The sequence below is a fragment of the Jatropha curcas genome, chromosome 8 (genome assembly GCF_041381405.1).
Source record: "Jatropha curcas cultivar XTBG-Jc1 chromosome 8, XTBG_Jcur_1.0, whole genome shotgun sequence".
NCBI classification, from domain to species: domain Eukaryota; kingdom Viridiplantae; phylum Streptophyta; class Magnoliopsida; order Malpighiales; family Euphorbiaceae; genus Jatropha; species Jatropha curcas.
In genome coordinates, this window is record NC_143158.1 from 23205979 (window position 1) to 23230155 (window position 24177).

The window sequence follows — 24177 nt, forward strand, 5'->3', positions numbered from 1 at the left end:
TTTTAATACTTATCTTCAACTCGCTCTAGCTTGTTATATATAGAGAGGAGTAGCAAAATGGTCCATGACGTGAAAAAAGTGTTGCAAAGTAAATGCAAGTTGGAGAATCCTTCAGCGAAGTTTCCTCCATCCATCCAATTACATTTTTATATTTTAATTAAAAAATTACAAAAAGTTAAATCAACCATTCTATAAAAACTCTTTTTCAATATTTTTGACTCCTGAAATTTAACCATTCTAATTTTTTTAGATACTTTATAAATTGAAAAAAAAATTAAAATTTGAGAAATAAATGAGAGGCCTCCATTTCGAAATTCTATTCTCTCGTTAGTTCTTGATTATTAAAAAAAATATTTCCTCTCAAAATTCGAGCTAAGCCAACCCTTATATTGCAAAAACTTTCATATTAGAACCATAAAATTACATAATTCAATGTGATGTGTGATGTGTCAAAAACTTTTATTGTATTATTTTTATATTACATATTAGAACCATAATTACATAATTACTATAAGTTCTGTTGTATTGTTTTTCAAAAACTTATATATTTGTTTGTTTGTGGTCTAGGTCAAGCAATCGTATCACTTAGTTTATGGACTTATTGTTGCAACAAAAGAAGTCTAACAAAAAAGAAGTCTTCCTTTAACATTATTTCTATGGAAAACATGTAATACCTAATAATAAGCTTATTTTGATTTCCACAAGATGGTGGTAGCAAAAGTAAATACTTAATCATAGGTTTTAAATGAAAAGGAATATCAAGGCTACGGTTGTTTTTTAAAAGTAATTGCTTCAAAAATATTTTTTAAATTTTTCGACATTTGGAGTATTCAGGAAAATTAGTTAATAGAAAATATTTTCTTGGTGAAAGGAAAACTATATAAGTTTTTAAGAAAATGACTTTTTATTTTTAAGAGAGGAAAATATTTTTGTAAAGTAAGTCTAATAATAAACCACTCAAAAAATTAAAAAAGACAATCTTGATTTGAAGTATCCGATCAAGTTTACAGAGCATAATACATGTGTTGTAGGCGATCGCTCACTCCACTTGGTGATAATAAAATATCATAAACAAAATATCGCTCACTCCACTGTTTGACTTCATGATTTTTCTACAAGTCTGATATGGTTATCTTCAAAATTCTTCATTCTATTAAAAAGGAGATCTGCACTTCTTTATATATAACTGCCCAAATAATAAAATATCATAAACAAAATTACCATAATGGTGATAATAAAACTCAGAAATTGTCAAACGACTAGATCTAAGAACAAAATTTCAAAATATGGGTAACCTTAATCCCAAAATATAGAGAACAATAACTCATATCTGTATCAAAAGATACAAATCTGAAGATTATTCAAAAAAAAAAAAAAAAGAAAAAAGAAAGACAAGGGGTGACCACTGGTGATATTTTACAGATGGCCGCCCATGAAAAAAGAAAAGAAGGATTTTAGATTTTTTTTTTCCATAGAGACAGCAGGCGGGATACCTTAGAAAAAGTTTTACATTTTAAAGATTTTAATTAAATGATTGAAATTGTATTCGGCAAATTAATAAATGAAAATAAATCAAGAATGTTTAAATTCCACAATTTTAAAACCATTTTCAACTCTTAATTATAATATTTATATATGTATTAGATGCAGTGAAAGTTAGGACTCATGTTTAAGCCTCCAAATTTATTGAGTTCTGATCATTAAGCCTTTGAACTTTTATTTGTTGGCATTAAGCCCTTTAGCTTTTATTTATATAAAGATTAAGCCTTAAATTGATTTAGAGTAACTGGAGAATCCAATATGCTAATGTCAAAAATAGAAGTTCATGGATTTATACTTCGATTAAGTTTTCCCATCAACATGTATTTAACATATATGATTATTACTCTCTAATCCCAAGTTAATAAATATAAGAGCCTAATTTTTTTAAAATAAATGAAATTTGAGGGAGTTTAATGTCAATAAACAAAAGTTCATGGACATAATAATAGTAAAACTCGATAAGTTCAAAGATTTAAACATGTATTTCGCTAAAGTCAAAAATAGAACTTCCTCTCTTTTTTATATATTGAGTTCACTTCTATATTTATAAGTTAAAATTCTAACTCAATATTCAAGTGTCTTTTTTTATCATTTTAAATTCAATAGCTAATCAAACAATTATTTTTACCAAATATTTTTATTTTAAACAGCTACCAGCTAATATCTAGCAGTTACTAAAACAGTTAGAGTATTGCCCAACAGGCACCTAGCCTTTAGCCATTCAAAATTATAAATCGAAATGCTAAAAGCTAATGTTTCTATACTAGAGATATATCAGTGTTTGATACAGGTATAATTAGAGTATGTTAAACCTTTTAAAGTGTCCACACAACCTATCTAGATAATAATATTTAATCTGCCAATCACTAGTCATTAGCTACCAATCTATGTCGTATGGAAACTTTCTTTGAATGCCGTTTCCGCATTTTGGAAATGTTTCCTACATAGAAATGCTTGGAAACTCCTCGGAAACGTTTTCGAGATGTTTCTGCAAATTGAGTAATTTGGAAACACATTTTCCCTCTCGTATATACGTTTTCATGAACTAGAAACTCTCAAAAACTCATTTTTTTAATTAAAATAAATACATAAATAAATATAAATTCACAAAGCATGATTTTTTTATGAGTGTGGAACTTGTAATTCTTTTGAATATGATTAAATGTCGATTGAACTTGACTTGTTCTTGAATATATTTAATGATATATAATAATTTATCTTTTACATTTATAAATATAACCCTATATTGTTCATAGTTACGCATTTCTCTCATGTTTTCGTTTCCTATATTTTTAATAATATTGTTTTCCGTGTCCGTTTTCGCATTATTTATAAAAAAAATAATGAGATGGTCTTTTGTTTGCTTCAAAGACATCTATACATGAATGTATGATTTCAAATCTTGCATCTCTCAAAAATGTTGCGTTACTATTAATTATTTTGGAGTTGCAATTGATTAGCAAATATCCATAAAAAGCTCTCTCAGTCTTTTAAAGTTATTATAAAAGCTATGTTGGATTTTGACTTGGTCAAAATGCTAAAAGTTAATTAAAAGTTATTGTCGAACAGGATTTTAGTTTTCTGTAAGATCGTGGCAAATTGTTATATTGGCAATGGAACTATATTGATAAAATCAAAGTGTTCAAAGTTCGTTGCAATTGCTTTCAAAGAAGTTTCCTATACAAAATAGTTATGTAAATCAAAATTTTTATTTCTCTCAATTTTAGCATAATAGCCATTGTTGTTGGACATCGCAAACTTGTTAGGAATTAATCTCAAATAATTCCACAATAACCTAGATCATGGAAACCACTAGATTCAACAAAATAGATTGAATAAGAAAAGGTTGCGTACCTGACATCGTTCTTCGTCCATCTTGATGTGTAGAATTAGGTTTGCAGCCTTCCAGAGAATTGAAGAATCGATTTAGCGGAAGCAGTACGAAAGGAACATAAAACTGAATCGTATTCAACTCCTCTGGGGACCACGACCTGTAGCGTTAGTACAATTCCTATTTCGGTCCTTTAACAAAATAGAAATTATATAATGGTCTCTACACTTAATATCTATAATCAGTTGATACCTCAATAGTCAATTATTCACAATCAAGACCACATTTGAAATTGACTTTACAATTAGACTGCTGTACATATTTAATTTTACATATTAAGCCCACAATAGAAAATTAAATCCAACAATCTCCCACTTGGGCGAACATATGTTAAATAAAATACATACACCAAAATGAGCTCAACAAACGCAGTCATACAAGGTATCCAAAAACAATCTCGTCCATTAGTTATATTGATAAAGAACTGAAGAAACATTCGCCATAGATCTCATGACTAAGTTCATCATCAACTACATTACCAATACCCCTAAATGACATAGATTCATTATAGAAGTGTAGCATGAAAACTACATGCAATGTGATCATCATGTCTGTTTCCAACTGGTCACCAACAAAAGTGAGATCAAGCAAAACAATAATAATAATACAGAGTGTAACCATCAACCAAAATGAGTACTCAACAAAATTTCATTAACATAATAAAACATATCCAAAAACAAAATAGAGCATTCAAAAACATAATGTATACATAAAAAACAAACTCCCACTAAAACTAGACAGTCTCAAACAAAACGATACCCATATGAGCGGTGTGCTCATGGAAAACTTTCGGTATCACTGCCTTTGTAAGCGGATCCGCAATCATAGAGTTTGTTCCAATATGCTCTAAGGATATCTGTCCACTCTGTACCCTCTCCTTCACAGCCAAAAACTTAATCTCAATGTGTTTTGATCGAGAAGAGCTCCTGTTGTTGTTGGAGAATAAAACAGCTGACTTGCTGTCACAATACAACTTCAGTGGTCTTTCTATTCCACCTACTACACGCAGCCCAGTGACAAGGTTTCTCAGCCAAATAGCTTGATTGGATGCCTCATAAGATGCTACAAATTCAGCTTCCATGGTGGAGGTTGCCACTAGAGTTTGTTTCACACTCTTCCAAGAAATAGCACCGCCAGCCAATAGAAAAACGTAGCCAGATGTGGATTTTCTACTGTCTTGGCATCCAGCGAAATCAGAATCAGTATACCCAATGATCTCAAGCTGATCTGATCTCCTATATGTGAGCATATGTCCCTTAGTCCTCTGAAGATATCTCATGACTCTTTTGGCTGCTTTCCAATGATCCATTCCTGGATTGCTGAGATATCTACCTAACATGCCAACTATAAAAGAAATGTCTGGACGAGTACAAACTTGAACGTACATAAGACTTCCTACAGCTGACGCATAAAGAACCTTTTGCATTTCTTGAATTTCAAGTTCACTCTTTGGACATTGTTGATTACTAAATTTATCACCTTTTGCAATAGGGGTATCCAATGGTCTAGAATTCTGCATACTAAATCTCTTGAGCACTTTATCAATATAGCTCTTTTGTGATAATCCAAGAATACCTCGAGAACGGTCTCGATGTATCTGAATCCCTAAAACAAAAGAAGCTTCACCTAAATCTTTCATCTCAAAATGCTTTGAAAGAAAAACTTTGGTTTCATGCAGCAAGACTTTACAATTAGTAGCAAGAAGTATGTCATCCACATATAAGACTAAAAAGATAAACCTACTCCCACTGAACTTATGGTACACACAATTTTCAACAGCATTTGCCTCAAAACCAAACGAGACAATTACTTGGTTGAACTTAAAGTACCATTGACGAGAAGCTTGCTTGAGTCCATAAATGGATTTCTTTAATTTGCATACCAGATGTTTTGGATCTCCAATTACAAAATTTTCTGGTTGCACCATATATATTGTTTCATCAATGTCACCATTGAGAAACGCAGTCTTAACATCCATTTGATGAAGCTCAAGATCAAGATTTGCAACTAAGGCCATGATTGTCCTAAAAGAATCCTTCGAAGAAACTGGAGAGAAGGTTTCTTTATAGTCAATCCCTTCCTTTTGAGTAAAGCCTTTTGCTACAAGACGTGCTTTATATCTTTCCACATTACCTTGAGAATCCCTTTTGGTTTTAAATATCCATTTGCAACCAATGGGTTTCTTTCCTTCAGGTAATTGAACAAGATCCCAAACTTGATTGTCTTGCATAGACTTATACTCTTCGTTCATTGCCTCAATCCACTTATGAGAGTCAGAACTCTGCATGGCATGATAGAAACTAACTGGATCATCATCTATCATGTCTACAGTATCCTCATGTTCCTGAAGAAACACTATATAATCATCTGGAATAGCACTTCTTCTCTCCCTAGTAGATCTCCTCAAAGGCATTTGAACAGGCTCTAATTCTTGAGGTTGTTGAATTTGTTCTTGAGGAAGAATAGCATTGTCTTGAATTGGATCTTGAATAGCGACAGGAGCAACTGGAGTCTGTACGCTATCAGAAACAACAAAAGGAATGAGAACCGAATCATCCTTACTTGATTCCTCTTCAAAGACAATGTTTCTTTCTTTATTTCTCCCTCCAAAATCAACATCCTCAAAAATGTTGCAATTCTCGTTTCAAAAAAAGTTCTGGAAGTAGGATTATAAAACTTATAACCCCTAGACCGCTCAGAATATCCAACAAAGTAGCTGCTGATAGTTTTGGAGTCCAGTTTTGTTTCATTTGGCTTGTAAGGCCTTGCTTCAGCTGGACATCCCCAAACATGAAGATGCTTTAGACTAGGCTTACGTCCAGTCCAAAGTTCATAAGGTGTTTTAGCAACTGCTTTAGATGGAATCCTATTGAGAATATAAGCTGCTGTCTTTAACGCTTCACCCCACAGAGACTCTGGTAAAGTAGAATGACTAATCATACTCCTTACCATATCCATAAGAGTCCTATTACGTCTCTCAGATACACCATTCATGCTAGGAGTACCAGGCATTGTATATTGAGGGACAATTCCACATTCCTGTAGGAAAAGCGCAAAAGGTCCTGGACGTTGTTCGCCTGAACCGTCATATTTACCATAATATTCACCACCACGGTCAGATCGAACAGATTTAATCTTCTTTCCTAGTTGATTTTCAACTTCGGCTTTATAAGATTTAAACACGTCCAAAGACTCAGATTTTTCATGAATGAGATATAAGTAACCATAACGAGAATAGTCATCAATGAATGATATAAAATATCTTTGGCCATTTCTTGCTGCAATATGGAATGGACCGCAAATATCTGTATGAATCAGTTCTAAAACATTGGATGACCAAATGGCACCTAGTCTCTTTTGTTTAGTCTGTTTTCCTTTAATACACTCAATACAAGAATCCAAACCTGTGTAATCAAGTGTATCTAAGATACCATCAGAAACAAGACGCTCAATTCTTGATTTGGATACATGACCCAAACGTCTATGCCAAAGTGCAGCTGAGTTATCAATATTCAACTTTCTTTTGGTACCTCTTGTAGTAACATGCAGGGATTCATGATAACTAGTATCAATGTCTAACATATATAGATTATCACATTCATTCAAGCAACCAGTACCCAAAACTTTTGAATTCATAGATAAAGTAAATACACTGTCTCCAAAAGAACAATGAAAACCAGATTTGTCCAAAAAGGAAACAGAAATTAAATTCCTTCTAAAAGAGGGAATAGCAAAAGTATCTATAAGATCCAAAAAATAACCAGTACTTAAACATAATCTAAAATGTCCAATTGCCTCTACTGCAACCGGATCGCCATTTCCCACATAGACGTATCTTTCACCGTCAGTTGGCTTTCTGTAGTTGAGGCAGCCCCTTCTTTGCAAGCCAATTAGCAAATTTAGGACAGTCCTTTCTCAAGTGATCCGTCTTTCCACAAAAGAAGCATTTTGGCACATAAGGCTTCTTTTGTACTGGATCTACAGCAGTAGCAGCAGCAGGTTTCTCAATAGCCTTTTCAACAGTCTTTGCAGAAGGCTTCTTTCTTTTCTTGTTCTTGCCCTTCCCAGCTGAAGAAACAAAATGAGCACTCTCTCTTTTGTTAGAATTCATCTTTTCCTCCTCATCAACACAATGAGAAATGAGCTCGTTAAGAGTCCATTTATTCGACTGACAATTATAGGAAGTCCTAATTTGTCCATACTGAGAAGGAAGAGAATTCATAACCAAATGGACTAAAAGGTCATCTGGTAAAGCCATACCCAGCGCCTTCAGTCTCTTTGCAATCTGAGACATGCTAAGAATATGCTCCCGAACACCACCATTGCCAGCAAACTTCATGGAGGTTAATTTTCCTAAAAGTGTTCCCACTTCGGCTTTGTCATTCTTGACATAAGCACTCTCCAGCTCAGCAAGATAGTTTTGAGCATTGTTCTTTTCAGGTGAGACAGAGTCTCGAACATGTTCTGGGACTCCTTTCTGCATGATCATCAGACCTAAGCGATTAGAACGCTCCCACTTCTCATACTGAACCCTTTGAACATCAGTGCTCGTATCAGTAAGAGGAGCAGGTTCGTCCATCCTGAATGCAAGATCAAAATCCATACAGCCCAGAAAGATCATAATGTCTGATTTCCAAGACTCAAAATTTGATCCCTCAAGTTTAGGGACACAATCAGGATTAAATGACATGTTAGCTGACATCAGAGAAAATAAACAAATAGATAAGTATAGGCTCACAATCCACAAATGAAACAATTCACATAAGTAGAGATCAAAAATGGAAATAAGATACAGACACAACATTAATATTCTCATCTTTGGATGTAAAACATTAACTTGTAATTAGTATCTCAACGCAGCAATCAAATATTGATAACATAGTCCTGACAAATAATAAATCTTCCTTTGGGCCGATATATCATTGTCATGGAAAATAATCAAACAATTATCACATACTTATTGCCAAACATGTATTCAAAACTCAGCCAGATAGCAACCTTCCTTTGGGCCGATTAACTATCCGCAACGAATTCTAATACACCTGTCTAATATTCTAAAATAAATCAATTCAAGCAATAGAGGTCACTTGGGTGACTTATTGATCAAATCAATTTATTTTAACAAATATCAAACACAATAGGGACTTAATCACTCCAAAATTTAACCTTAAGTCGACAAATTAAATCATTTAATTGTAATTAAAACAAAACAATTGCAATTAAATGAATTGATTGTCTAAATATTTAATAATCTAAAATTATTTAGCCCTAAAAAAAAAAATTATAATCTAGTCTTTAAGTCACTAAATTAGAGACTAAGTTATAAAATTGGACTAAATAAATTTGAATAAATAAAGTTCGGGGGTCTAATTTAATTAAATATATGTCCATGGGTCTAGACGAAAGAAAACAGAAATTAGGGGCCTAATCTGAAGTTTTCCAGGGACCTAACCGTTATTTTCCATCCCTAACCTTAAAACCAAAAACGATCAGAGACGGAAAATAACAGGTCCGCCGCCGACTCTCTCCACCTGCCGTTCCAGCCCCTTTCCGCCGCCAACACCACCAGTTCCAACCGAAGACAAGCTCCGGTCGCCATTGGACGGTGAACGACAGCCAAGGGAGTCAAAACCGGTGTTGAAATCACAAATCCCTAAACTGCAATTTCAAAACAAATCCGCCGGCAACAATGGAGGTTTTCAGGTGTTAAACCGACGGCAACCATGAAATAGTCACAATCTTTGTTCAATAATTCCCTGAAATCGTCAATGGCGTTATACTCAAGCCAAAATTTCGACCAAAAAATCACAGACCTATACTGTTTTTTTTTTTTTTTTAAACAAAATCCGGCCAGCAAAAAACAAAATACCACCGACGTGAAAATCAGGGTCCAACACATGATTGAATCAAAAGAAAACACAAAACACTAAATATCAAAACCTCTTACCTGTTCTTCGTATTCCCCAAGAGCAGTGAGAACAAAATTTTTTTTTTTTTTTTATTAAACAAAACCCTCAATCCGTAAACAGTAGGGAAAACAAATAAATAAAAAAAACATACGAAAATCAATCTAAAATCTAGCAATTATGCATAAGGCTCTGATATCACTTGTTAAGAATTAATCTCAAATAATTCCACAATAACCTAGATCATGCAAACCACTAGATTCAACAAAATAGATTGAATAAGAAAAGGTTGCGTACCTGACATCGTTCTTCGTCGATCTTGATGTGTAGAATTAGGTTTGCAGCCTTCCAGAGAATTGAAGAATCGATTTAGCGGAAGCAGTACGAAAGGAACGTAAAACTGAATCGTATTCAACTCCTCTGGGGACCACGACCTTTATATACCTGTAGCGTTAGTACAATTCCTATTTCGGTCCTTTAACAAAATAGAAATTATATAATGGTCTCTACACTTAATATCTATAATCAGTTGATACCTCAATAGTCAATTATTCACAATCAAGATCACATTTGAAATTGACTTTACAATTAGACTGCTGTACATATTTAATTTTACATATTAAGCCCACAATAGAAAATTAAATCCAACAATGGACCCGCATTGTGGAAATTGGATTGTTCAAGGCACTTTGCAGTTTCCATCAAGAAAGTTTCCTATGCAAAATAATTTTTCAAAAGTAAAGAATTTGTTTATCTCAATTTTTAGTATAATAGTGTTAGCTGTACAATATTATGTACATATTAATTTCTAGGAAAAATCTGTGATTCAATTTATGAAAAAAAATACTTATAAAAAAAAGACAACTGCTAACACTAAAATGAGATTAATTGGTAAAAAGAGGCATGGAGATATTTATAGTAAAAAGAGTTATATAACTTACACATTGCGTAAATTAGTCGGTAATATACACATTGCATATTTTAATAATGTAATGTGTAACATTCAAAAGTAAAGAATGACTTGGCTCACTTTTAATAATGAATCTAAAAAATTAAATGAAGTAAGAAAAGAAAAATCTAATAAAAAGCTCAATCTCTAAAAGAACTTAACTGAAGCAAAAGTATTGTTGAATTTGTTTATTTAAACATTAATTAATTAAGTGTTAAAATCTATAAAATTGTTTAAAAACTCAATAAATTACTGTATGTCACGCAATATGAATTTTATTTATATATTGATTGATTTATTTAGATTTTCCAGCTCGTAATAATAAAAGTAAATATCTGCTAGGTTTATTTCTCAAAAAAAAAAAAAAAAATCTATTAGGTTTTAAATGAAAAGGAATATTAAGCCTCCGTTTACTTCCGAAAAATAACTTAACTTTGGAAAATATTTTTCAAGAAAAATATATATTTTTCAAATGACTTATTTTTAGGAAAATGAGTTATAAGATCAAAATAAGTTTGTTAAAGTCCGAAAAATATTTTACACTCTTAAAAACGGGAAGTCATTTTCCTAAAAAATAACTTAATTTTCCTTTAACCAGTAAAATATTTCATTGACTTATTTTTCTAAATGTCATAAACAACGAAAAATTGTGAAGAACATTTTTCTGCAAATTATTTTAGGCTCCATTTTTTTTTTTTTTGAGAAATAACTTGTGTGTAAAATATTTTTTAGATTTTTCGATATTTGGGTGTTCAGAAAAATCGGTTAATGAAATAGATCAAAGGAAAACTATGTCATTTTAAGAAAAATGACTTTCAATTTTTAAGAGTGGAAAACATTTTGTAGACATTGATAAACTTATTATAATCTAATAAATAATTTTTGCTAATTTATTAATCAACGGTAGCCATCACTATTGATAATCGGTGACTATTACAATTTATAATTTTATGCATTATATTTAATAATAAATTTTTAAAATACAAAATTTCTATAACTATAAATATTTTATGGTCTTAGAAATTAAAATTTTTTATATTTTTTAACTAATGTTTATTATTACAACCAAACAATAAAAATGAATTATTTAAAAAATCTTTTTGTAAGAAAGAAAAATATTTTCTATAACTTATTTTCTAAAAACAAACCGACTGCAATAAGTCTGGCCAATACATGTATTCTAATAAAATGCCGTACAATAATTATTATTAGTGTTTATAATCATGTCCTTATAAAATATGAAAAATAACTAGTCTGTCCATATTTTTTAGAAAACACAGTATTTTATCTTTATGTATTTATTCCGTTCAACTCTTCTATTCTTCTGTTTATATTTTTAGATATAAACGTTAGTCAATCTAAAAAAAAAAAAAGTTTTAAGGTAAGAGAAGAATTTATTATTCCTAAGTTTCGCTCTCTCTTCTACCTCTCTTTTATGTTGAGTTTCAATATCAATAATATGTAGCGAAATAATATAAATATACCAACAATGATCCGTTTAAACAATTAAATCAATAAAAATTGTGGCGGAGTTCTCTCTTTTCAATCTTATCCATCTCCATCAACTTTCCTTCACTTTTCAAAATTATTTTTGTTCTTTTCCTTTTTAATTATTAATTTTCTTAGTCTTTAATTAAAACCCGATCAAATTTTCTTCTTTTATTATTAACTATTACAATTGAAGTAAACTTAAATGGAAACCAGAAAAAAAAAAACAATGGAAGCAAAATAGGAAAATCAAAAGAAGAAAAGGAAATAAAATCAATGCAATTAAAAAAAGGAAACCTAGAAATAGAAGCCACACATCAAGTAAAAAGATTTGAATAGACGAAATAATTTTCTTTCATCTTCCATGCATTTCTCAATAACAAAACAATAAACAAAAAGAAATAAGATTATGACAAGCTTCATCTCTTTTATTCTCAAAACTCTAAGCTCTATTTGTGAAGTTTCAGAGAAAAGAAGGAACTGAATTTGGTTATGTGTATTGATTAACCAAAAAGAATAATTACACTGATGTTTATTTACAGCTATATATCGCATAAATTATAAGCTACTGCTAACGAATTTGCTTAGCTGTACAATTGGTTGCAACAAACTAATTTCCTCTAACTGACTTTGGTGCCCTTTTTCCTTTTTGATTGTTGACTTGGTTTATCATCTAACACCACCCCCCCCCCCCGGCACAAGCTGGAGAGTAGATATTAACTAGTCCCGGCTTGGAAATTAGAGTATTAAAGGGAAGAGCATGAAGAGGTTTGGTGCACACATCTGCAAGTTGATCTACAGATTTGAGAGGGAGCAACTTCAGTAAACCAGATTGCACCTTTTCTCTGACTATGTGACAGTCAATTTCGATATGCTTAGTGCACTCATGGAATGTAGGATTTGTGCTATTTGAAGGGCAGATCTATTATCACAGTAAAGCAAGGTAGGAGAAGGGTGTAGAAGCGCTGGAAATTTCTGGAACCCCATGGAGAATCGTGTTCCTCTACTTCATCATCTTCCCAGGAATTTCGATGTGAGTAATGTTGGTCAGCAACAGATGCAGGACCTTTGGCTCGTGATTGAGCTTTCATGGCAGCATCAATAGCTTCCATCTTAGAAGCAAGGTAAGCAAGTTGCTATAGAACAGTTTCTGTAGTGGAATCGGGTATGGGAATTTGTGGTTTGGGTGGAGGTGGAGGCAGTTGTGGTGGTGGGTTATCCTTTGAGGTGGAGGCTCGGGTGGACACTACCATGATTGGCTCTAATACCAATGATAGCAACAATAGAAAACAAAAAGAAAAGAAAGAAAATTTATTGAGAAAAGGGAAAGCTTTATTTGCTTAGTCCTCATGGAGAGGATCAGACTCCTTACAACTCTGATTAATACTTCAATAATGATGAAATAAAGAATAAGAAAACGAAATATAAATATTGACAGGAAAGCAAATCAAATCCTAAGTAATTGGGAAAGTGGGTAAGTGGATAAGTGAACTGGAGTAGAAAAACCAGGCACGTGAAGCAGTTTCTATACTTTGAGAAATTCCAGCAACTGATTAATTCCATCTTCTCCAACAGTTTTGACTTCTTCCAAACGCTCTAAACCCATGTGCAAAGCATGTGACGAGTTAAATTTCTTTCTTGAATAAGTTTTCAGAGGCGAGTTTGTATCAATTATTATCTTAATTAAGGTCAAATTATCATTACGTCCTTATGCCATGTTTGGTTTGATGTAATCAACCATGTATGTAATATCCCGAATTTTTATTTTCAAAACTTTAGAATTTTTATTAAATCAAAAATCCAAATTTTTTTATCGTATGGGTTGTGAAGACCGAGCATTTCTAACTTGAGCCCAAATTTGAATTGGGCCCAAGCCCAAAAACAGAACGTTCGGAAATTTCGATGAAATAAAATGGAACTCTACGATATAAACTAATTATCCTAAATTAATTTATTGTTATCATTCTTTGTTGTACTATTAGAAAGTAAATTGAAGAGATGTTTTATGACCCAACTAAATAATTAAATAAATTAAACCGGACCTAAAAATCAATTAACTGTGTCGAAACCACACGAATAATTGAAAAAAAAAACCGAGCGAAAAAAAAAAAAAAATACCAAACGAAACGAGATCAAATCACTGAATCGGACCGAACCGGTTCGAATCGAACCGGAACCGGCCCATTTCCTTTCTTTTCTTTTTTCTTTCTTTTTCTTTTCTTTTCTTCCTTCTTCTTCTCCAGTAGCGTGACCTCCTCCTCCTCCTCCTCCTCCTCCCTCTTCTTCGATCTCCTTCCTCCGGCCACCGAATTTGGCAAATGAATACTCTAAAAACATCTACTCAACGCGAGGAAGAAGATTATAGCTTAGATTTGAACTGAAATGGTGTCTATTTCGAAGGGGAAGAGCTTGAAGTTTCGGACACCTTTTTCCGGCGATTCACGCCGTTTTAGGCAAGCCTAGGACACAAGGTGAGTACCAAATGACTCCTCTCTTCTTCCTCTTTAATTTGATGGCCTCCTCGTCGACTGAAGTAGCCGGAATCGGAAAACCCAAAATGGGTATCACCGAACCTTTCCGATCAATTTTCGGCCAAATAGTTCGTACCCACCTTGATTTGAATACATATTAATGATCCTCTCATCGAAATGAATAAAATGATATATTGTTTGTTAATTTTGGTGAAGATTTGAATTTTCCGGCCACCGTGCACGGTGGCGACGGCGGTGGTCCGGCGACCGGCCGGCGACACTCTGGCGAGGCACCAAAAGGCAGAATCTTCCTCTTCTCGTGTAGGTTGTGGATCCGTCGTCTGATTTTCAATCGGTACACTCTAAAGCTTAATTCGCAATTTTTGAATAAATCCCGAATTAATTAATTAATGAACTTAATTAAGTATTTAAGTAAATTAAATTAAATATTGTTAAATATATTTTATGAATATTAATTATAACTATAAGGTTGGTACAAAAAATATATATATATATATATATATATTCCTAGCTAATAATAAATTTTAGGTATTAACAAGTAAATAGTTATAGAACAATTAATTATAATGGATTATGTGAATTAAGTGACCGAATAAATGACGGATATGGCGGACGGGATTAGTGGATATGAATTTGCCCGATGGATGGGCTGTGTGTGTGGATTTGTGAAAATATGAAAAATTTGGATAGTCCAGTTTATAGAGAAAATGTTGCCGAATTTTTAATAAAACACTTAATGAAGAATTAAATTAGTTATATTCTTAAGAAGTAGTGACGACAAAAATTCGAAGTATTAAGAAATATTATACGATATTAGAATTATCATTATACAATATTTCTCACCGAATAATTAGAGATTTTATCTAAAGGTTATGAATTAGAATAGTTATTTATATAAATGAGAGAACCTAAATATATATGCGTATATAACAAGTGAATTAAATGACCGGTAGCCAAAATAAATAAACGAATGTGAAATATAAGTTTTTGAATTAAAATTCTTATTTAGAATTTTCTTGTTTATTTTAAAGGTTTATAAAATACAAAATGCGAGGACAAAAGCTGGAAGCATATGGCTAAAAAGGCAGTCCTTTTAAAGGACAATAAAGAACTGTGAGTAGTGTTAGATAACTAGTATCATCCGCCTGCATTCATGCATTCACGGCTAAATGTCATCATGCATTATTTTGTTGAATTGTCATATGATGGTGCACTATTTGTTGATATTAAAAATTGTTTGATTACTTGTGCTATGAATATACTGTGCCTTGTTTGTGTGGAATTGGGATGACGTGGACCACCATGGGTTTGTGAGGACGGTCTGTGATATGGATCCTGAATATGATATGATATGGAATTTGACCGTCGGCCGGGAAAATGGGAGATCGGCGCCCCCGTGTGCACCTGATTATATGGATTGTATGGAAAACCACAGGATGGCTTCTTGTTGTTGCGCACCTGATAATCTAGATTTGATTGTAGCCCGCAGGGTGGCCTCCTGTTGTGAGCACTTGATGATCTAGATTGGATGGAGACCACCGGGTTGCCTCCTGTTGGTATGGAAAAGAAAAGAGAGAATGGAAAAACAATGAGAGGACTGGTCAGTGAGGATTAGACCAGTTGGCCGTATGGGGGATCGGCTCCCTGGTGCACATGTATGAGAGGGCGAGCCATGTGTGAGGACGGCTCGTTGGGGTTTCAGGTGGTGCCACTGACTAATTTCCACGTGATGTGATTATATGAAGGTGATGATACTTGTGATTGCTGTTGTATTACCATTTGTGTGACAAACTGCATGATCATATAATTAAACGGTAACTAGATAAAAATATTTAGCATCTGTGTGATTGTGTGGGGTGAGAGGGTTATCTAACCCTACTCATTGAGTTTGGCGCTCACCCCTGCCTACTATTTTTTTTTCCAGGTAATAGAAAGAAAGAAAAGCCTTGTGGAGTTGAGACACTTATTGTAGAAGACTGTTAATGATAGAAATAACGATGTAAATACAAAGGTAGAGTTCCGCAATTGTATTCCAGTTGGGTTGTAATTAAATAATGAAAGTTCATTTTAAATATATGAACTGTATTTTGAATGCATATATATAATAAGTTAATGGGCTTGAATCCATAAATATTTGTAGAATGTCGAATTGGAATAAGTTAGGCTTACTACGGGCTTCGGGGGCTTTAAGCCCACCCAGGCCCTAGTGCCGGTCCGACCCACGGAGTCGGGTCGTGACAAAGTTGGTATCAGAGCATAAGTTGGGCCTTAGGAATCAATTGCGGAACATAGGAATTTAAATAGAGAACTCCTCTGTTGGGATCGGCCGTAACCAACAAAGGAGCTGTAGTCTGGATTGAATTCCATTTTAGTGCCGGTGGACGCATCGTGCACGAGGATGGAAGGAAATCTGTATGAAACTTAGGATGAGAACTAAAGGTACATAAATAATAGGAAATGAAAATAGGTCTGGGTAACTGACATTTATAAACGAAATATTTTGAGTTTGCTAAATCCCCTCTATAAAATTTGGAAGTAGAGGATCAGTTGGAAATTGGTGTAATGGCCTGATCACCCAGTACACCATGATCCCACAAGAGACGCTGCTTCGAAAATTATTTAAAATGGTTTAGAAAAGAATTTGGAGTTTTAAAGACAATAAGAAAGTGAGTTTATTTGAACTATGATTTGAGAAAAATGTTTTATTCTTTGCTTGTTGGAAATTGTTTTTATTGTGAAGTTGCAATTAATTGTTTGATTTTATTATTTTGTCGGCATGTCAAAAATTTATCTGATTTTAGAATTTAAATTACTTACAATGATCGCATGTTTGATTAATTTTTATCATATTGTCTATCCCGAGGACTAAATTAGGCTTGCAAAAGTTAATATTGATAAAATAATAATAAATGGTATAGAATATGAATTAGAATGAACATTTCAATGAAGATAGAAATTAAATTCTAGAATTGTTACTGTTAGGGAATAAAAAGTGAAAATTGTAATTTACATTACATGAAGGGTTAAAAAAAAAAGAGGATCTAAGACAAATAAGTTAAACCCTCAATTATTCAAGGTTAAACTCAAGGATGTAAAAAGAGAAAATTTGTAAATTACTTAAGTATAACATTAAGGAGAATAGAGACTTATTGGCATAATTAAAAAGAGTTAGACGTGAAAACAATAAGTTGTGTCTAAATACAATAAAAGGTATTTGATTGGTCAAATCTCAATATACAAAATTTAAATGGAGTAATTAAAGCAAAATAAAAGACAAAGGTAAATCAATTATGTGATTACATGTTAAAAACTTTCTTTGGAGAAATTAGTGTGAAGGGTAAAATTTGAGTGTTTTAATATAGAATTAAAAGTGGTTAGTAAATAATCGGGCAAAAGTTTGAATTTAAAAATTTGATTAATATGGGAAATATTGACTAATGGTTAATAGAATAATTATGAATCTACTGTAATAAAATGAGCAATTAGATTGAATCGATAATGGACTTATGGAATTAATGTGGAACTAAGGGCTAGTTGGTATAAAAAAAAAATAATAATAATAATAAATGAGGTGAAAGTTCAGTTTGTAATAAATTTATTAGATATTATATAATTAAGATCCTAGCATATGTAGGATACTTAATGGGCTAGACTAAGTTCATGAATCTTTTATAATAAAAGGAATGTAGAAGATGATGAGTAACTTTAAATCACAAATGGGGAATGAATGGGGAAAGAATGCTGTAGGAAAACTTAATAATTAACGGAATTTGATATATCTTGACAGAGAGTTGTGCAGAAAAGACTAATATTATTTATTAATCTAAGTTAAGTATAAGAAAACTTATATAAAAATCTGCTTTAAAGAATTCAGTACAGAATTAGATCGAGGTGCTAAATAAAATAAAATAAAAGTTAATAAAATTTGGAAGAGGATAAAGGTCTAAGATAACTCATAATGATGAAATTAGAATAAGAAATCCAAGAAACAATGACCTTACGGCGGAATTAAATTTTGTGTAGAATAACGGTTTCACGCCATAGATTCATGTACCCACCATTAAATTCTTTTACGGATAAAACTTAAATGAGGTTGGGTACACTAAGAAGATATGGAGGATAAAAGGAAGATTAAAATGAATAAAAAAAAAATCTAAAGAACTTGTATAAAATTAGGGGATGCTAAATAGTAGTAAAGTCAATGATGATAATATGGTCAATTAATCCACGATGAAATACTAGAATAAATAATTAGAAACAAATTGAGGAAGGAGTAAAATTCAGATGTAAGAAATATGCAAAAAAAAAAAAAAAATGATGCTAAAATAAATAACTAAATGAATAAAGATAAAATAATAATAATAATAATAATAATAATAATAAGGTAAATATAAATATAAATATAACTAATAAATCACTAATGAAAATAACTTTTGGAAAAATTTAAGGTGTGGACCAGTCTATTTGGGAGATTAAAAATAGCGAAAGGAATAGTAATGATGAAGATTAGAATATGCTTGGTTTCAGAGGATCAATTAGGGATGAAATATGTAACAATAGACTGAAACTAGATGATTTAAGGATTGTCCTCGTAGAGATAGACAATTTATTTTTATTAAATACCAAAAAGTTTTAGAAATACAATGAGTATTGATTTTCAAACTTCATGAAAATATTTTTATACCACGATTGAGATTGGTTTTGAAATGAAATAAAAGTGGATACAAGAATTTTAAAGTTTTGTGTGAGTGACATGCCGATATTTTTTTTTTAAAGTGGGAAGGGAAAATTATTTTGAAAGTTTTTAAATAGCCAGTTACCCATAGAATGGTCAAGCTAGTCGGTCGTTGTTAACTCATTAGTAGAATTTTGGATTAAACGATGAATCTAACAAATCAAATGGATGGAATATAATGTGTATTGAGAATATTAATAAAGGAGAATGTGGAAATTACTTACAAACTCTTAGTTAGTACACTCATTCGATGAAATTCACAGTATGAGACAGCTAGTGTTGTAGACTATTAATATAAATGAATTTATTGAAATAGAACCTAATATCTCGTTGATACTTAGAGATAGATACATTAAGAATTGAAATTTGAAGTATTATGCCTTTTAGATTATAATGAATTGTGACACATCAGAACTAGAGAGACGTGATATTTAAAATTTAAATTTTTGGGTAGTTGCCAGATCATAAGACAATTATTCAACTCTAGGGGATGTTTTGGAGTTCAATTGAAACATGTGACAATTTCTCCGAGCTCTTCGATAAATATTAAAATGTATAAATTGAAATCTTTATAGAAAAGAGAAGAAATAACCCAGTGAAGTGAATCGTAAGGTAATTGATAAAAAAAAAAAAAAAAAAATTTTGGCGTGCCAACAAAAGGAGGAAAGACCTAAATTAAGTCGAGGTGTAGATGATAACACCAGATAGCCTTGTGCTAACCTGAGAAACTAGAGTGGATAAGGTTAAAGGAAGTTAGAAATAACTTGTTAGACTAAATAAGAAAAGTTGAGATAGATAAATTGATATTAACTTGGATGGAAAAAATTAAACAATTAACTTATGTAATATAAAGATGAATTAGGGCCTTATTACTATTTCATAATTAAGGCAGAAATTGAAATTCTATATAGAAACGAATAAATTATTTAGTTGACGCATAATTTAATAAAGGAAGTAGAATGATTAATGCTTATTTATTCGATGTAATATTTGACTGGTAAGGCAACATTAAGTCGAGACGTAAGAAATTTCATTGAAGACTTTATATGTTGATAGGTATGAGGTAAAAGGTAAATAGTAGGGGCAAGTAATAAAAGGTATTGGATGAAATATTGTTAATGAGATAAATGATGATTAATAATAGATGGAATAATTAAAAAGTACGCTTCGATATTCTTAGGATGAATTAGTAAGCAACATACGTGAAATAGACAATTGAAAAGCAAAAGATGTACTAGGGAAGTCAACTTCTAATGATATATGTTAAGATAAGGAATGAGATTAGACGTAGGGACTATGATTAAATAGAAAGTGTGGAGGTTCCTATAGAGTAAGATAACTAATAGTGCAGGAATGTCCATAGTAAATGAGCTATTTAAATAATTGCGCTAGTGTACGATAAAAGTATTTTAAGAAGAATAGAACTTGTATAAAAGAACTGAGAGTGAGCTCGAATAACCCTGTAGACAATGAAAATTTCAAGAAAATTTTTCTTAAAATCTTGGATTAAAGTAACAGTTTTTCGACTTTGATTAAGCAAAGATTTCGTCATAATATATGTTAAATAAATAAATCAAATTAAATTTCAAATTGTTTTACTTTTTGCAAATTATATATTTGGTTTTCATAAAGAAATGTGTAATAAAATTTAATTTGGGAAAAATATAAGTATTAAGCATTTTGTTGTAAAGCTCGGTTAATTGTAAGATTTTTATTTAAAGAAAGATTTTCTAGCAACTGTCCGATGATAGTTTGGAGGCTGAAGTAATAAAGCTTCCTATAAGTATCGGCTAGGTGGTATTGTATAGCTTGAACGAAATTTTGGTCTAAATATGATTGGTGGTAGAAATACAAGCAGAATACCTCATTCACTTCGTTTCCTCGATTTATATTTTTGCTCGCGAGCTGTCTCCTTGGTATTGGAAGCAATTTCATATAACTTTAAAATTTCCCACGCATCCATTCTTATTCTTTCCCACTAGATTCAATTCGAGGACGAATTGTCTTAAGGGGGGAGATTGTAATATCCCGAATTTTTATTTTCAAAACTTTAGAATTTTTATTAAATCAAAAATCCGAATTTTTTTATCGTATGGGTTGTGAAGACCGAGCATTTCTAACTTGAGCCCAAATTTGAATTGGGCCCAAGCCCAAAAACAGAACGTTCGGAAATTTCGATGAAATAAAATGGAACTCTACGATATAAACTAATTATCCTAAATTAATTTATTGTTATCATTCTTTGTTGTACTATTAGAAAGTAAATTGAAGAGATGTTTTATGACCCAACTAAATAATTAAATAAATTAAACCGGACCTAAAAATCAATTAACTGTGTCGAAACCACACGAATAATTGAAAAAAAAACCGAGCGAAAAAAAAAAAAATACCAAACGAAACGAGATCAAATCACTGAATCGGACCGAACCGGTTCGAATCGAACCGGAACCGGCCCATTTCCTTTCTTTTCTTTTTTCTTTCTTTTTCTTTTCTTTTCTTCCTTCTTCTTCTCCAGTAGCGTGACCTCCTCCTCCTCCTCCTCCTCCTCCCTCTTCTTCGATCTCCTTCCTCCGGCCACCGAATTTGGCAAATGAATACTCTAAAAACATCTACTCAACGCGAGGAAGAAGATTATAGCTTAGATTTGAACTGAAATGGTGTCTATTTCGAAGGGGAAGAGCTTGAAGTTTCGGACACCTTTTTCCGGCGATTCACGCCGTTTTAGGCAAGCCTAGGACACAAGGTGAGTACCAAATGACTCCTCTCTTCTTCCTCTTTAATTTGATGGCCTCCTCGTCGACTGAAATAGCCGGAATCGGAAAACCCAAAATGGGTATCACCGAACCTTTCCGATCAATTTCCGGCCAAATAGTTCGTACCCACCTTGATTTGAATACATATTAATGATCCTCTCATCGAAACGAATAAAATGATATATTGTTTGTTAATTTTGGTGAAGGTTTGAATTTTCCGGCCACCGTGCACGGTGGCGACGGCGGTGGTCCGGCGACCGGCCGGCGACACTCTGGCGAGGCACCAAAAGGCAGAATCTTCCTCTTCTCGTGTAGGTTGTGGATCCGTCGTCTGATTTTCAATCGGTACACTCTAAAGCTTAATTCGCAATTTTTGAATAAATCCCGAATTAATTAATTAATGAACTTAATTAAGTATTTAAGTAAATTAAATTAAATATTGTTAAATATATTTTATGAATATTAATTATAACTATAAGGTTGGTACAAAAAATATATATATATATATATATATATATATATATATATATATATTCCTAGCTAATAATAAATTTTAGGTATTAACAAGTAAATAGTTATAGAACAATTAATTATAATGGATTATGTGAATTAAGTTGTGACCGAATAAATGACGGATATGGCGGACGGGATTAGTGGATATGAATTTGCCTGATGGATGGGCTGTGTGTGTGGATTTGTGAAAATATGAAAAATTTGGATAGTCCAGTTTATAGAGAAAATGTTGCCGAATTTTTAATAAAACACTTAATGAAGAATTAAATTAGTTATATTCTTAAGAAGTAGTGACGACAAAAATTCGAAGTATTAAGAAATATTATACGATATTAGAATTATCATTATACAATATTTCTCACCGAATAATTAGAGATTTTATCTAAAGGTTATGAATTAGAATAGTTATTTATATAAATGAGAGAACCTAAATATATATGCGTATATAACAAGTGAATTAAATGACCGGTAGCCAAAATAAATAAACGAATGTGAAATATAAGTTTTTGAATTAAAATTCTTATTTAGAATTTTCTTGTTTATTTTAAAGGTTTATAAAATACAAAATGCGAGGACAAAAGCTGGAAGCATATGGCTAAAAAGGCAGTCCTTTTAAAGGACAATAAAGAACTGTGAGTAGTGTTAGATAACTAGTATCATCCGCCTGCATTCATGCATTCACGGCTAAATGTCATCATGCATTATTTTGTTGAATTGTCATATGATGGTGCACTATTTGTTGATATTAAAAATTGTTTGATTACTTGTGCTATGAATATACTGTGCCTTGTTTGTGTGGAATTGGGATGACGTGGACCACCATGGGTTTGTGAGGACGGTCTGTGATATGGATCCTGAATATGATATGATATGGAATTTGACCGTCGGCCGGGAAAATGGGAGATCGGCGCCCCCGTGTGCACCTGATGATATGGATTGTATGGAAAACCACAGGATGGCTTCTTGTTGTTGCGCACCTGATAATCTAGATTTGATTGTAGCCCGCAGGGTGGCCTCCTGTTGTGAGCACTTGATGATCTAGATTGGATGGAGACCACCGGGTTGCCTCCTGTTGGTATGGAAAAGAAAAGAGAGAATGGAAAAACAATGAGAGGACTGGTCAGTGAGGATTAGACCAGTTGGCCGTATGGGGGATCGGCTCCCTGGTGCACATGTATGAGAGGGCGAGCCATGTGTGAGGACGGCTCGTTGGGGTTTCAGGTGGTGCCACTGACTAATTTCCACGTGATGTGATTATATGAAGGTGATGATACTTGTGATTGCTGTTGTATTGCCATTTGTGTGACAAACTGCATGATCATATAATTAAACGGTAACTAGATAAAAATATTTAGCATCTGTGTGATTGTGTGGGGTGAGAGGGTTATCTAACCCTACTCATTGAGTTTGGCGCTCACCCCTGCCTACTATTTTTTTTTTCCAGGTAATAGAAAGAAAGAAAAGCCTTGTGGAGTTGAGACACTTATTGTAGAAGACTGTTAATGATAGAAATAACGATGTAAATACAAAGGTAGAGTTCCGCAATTGTATTCCAGTTGGGTTGTAATTAAATAATGAAAGTTCATTTTAAATATATGAACTGTATTTTGAATGCATATATATAATAAGTTAATGGGCCTGAATCCATAAATATTTGTAGAATGTCAAATTGGAATAAGTTAGGCTTACTACGGGCTTCGGGGGCTTTATGCCCACCCAGGCCCTAGTGCCGGTCCGACCCACGGAGTCGGGTCGTGACTATGTAATGGAACGGGGATTACATTACATGATTGATTACATTGTTTGATTATTGTTTCTAAATCTGCATGAAAATTGAAATAAATTTCTATTGTTTTAAAAATTAGAGAGGCTATGATTAGAAGTGAGCAATTTGGAACTCAGTTATTT

At 32.5% G+C, this 24177-nt stretch overlaps 1 long non-coding RNA gene across 1 annotated transcript; it reads left to right on the forward strand.

Annotated features, from left to right (window-relative positions):
• Positions 1–13773: 13773 nt before the first annotated feature.
• Positions 13774–23885, forward strand: LOC149494367 (uncharacterized). The gene is made up of 7 exons (XR_016322225.1): positions 13774–14247; positions 14464–14602; positions 15300–15381; positions 16193–21746; positions 21963–22101; positions 22820–22901; positions 23714–23885. It is a non-coding gene; the product is annotated as an uncharacterized LOC149494367 (long non-coding RNA).
• The last annotated feature ends 292 nt before the right edge of the window (positions 23886–24177 follow it).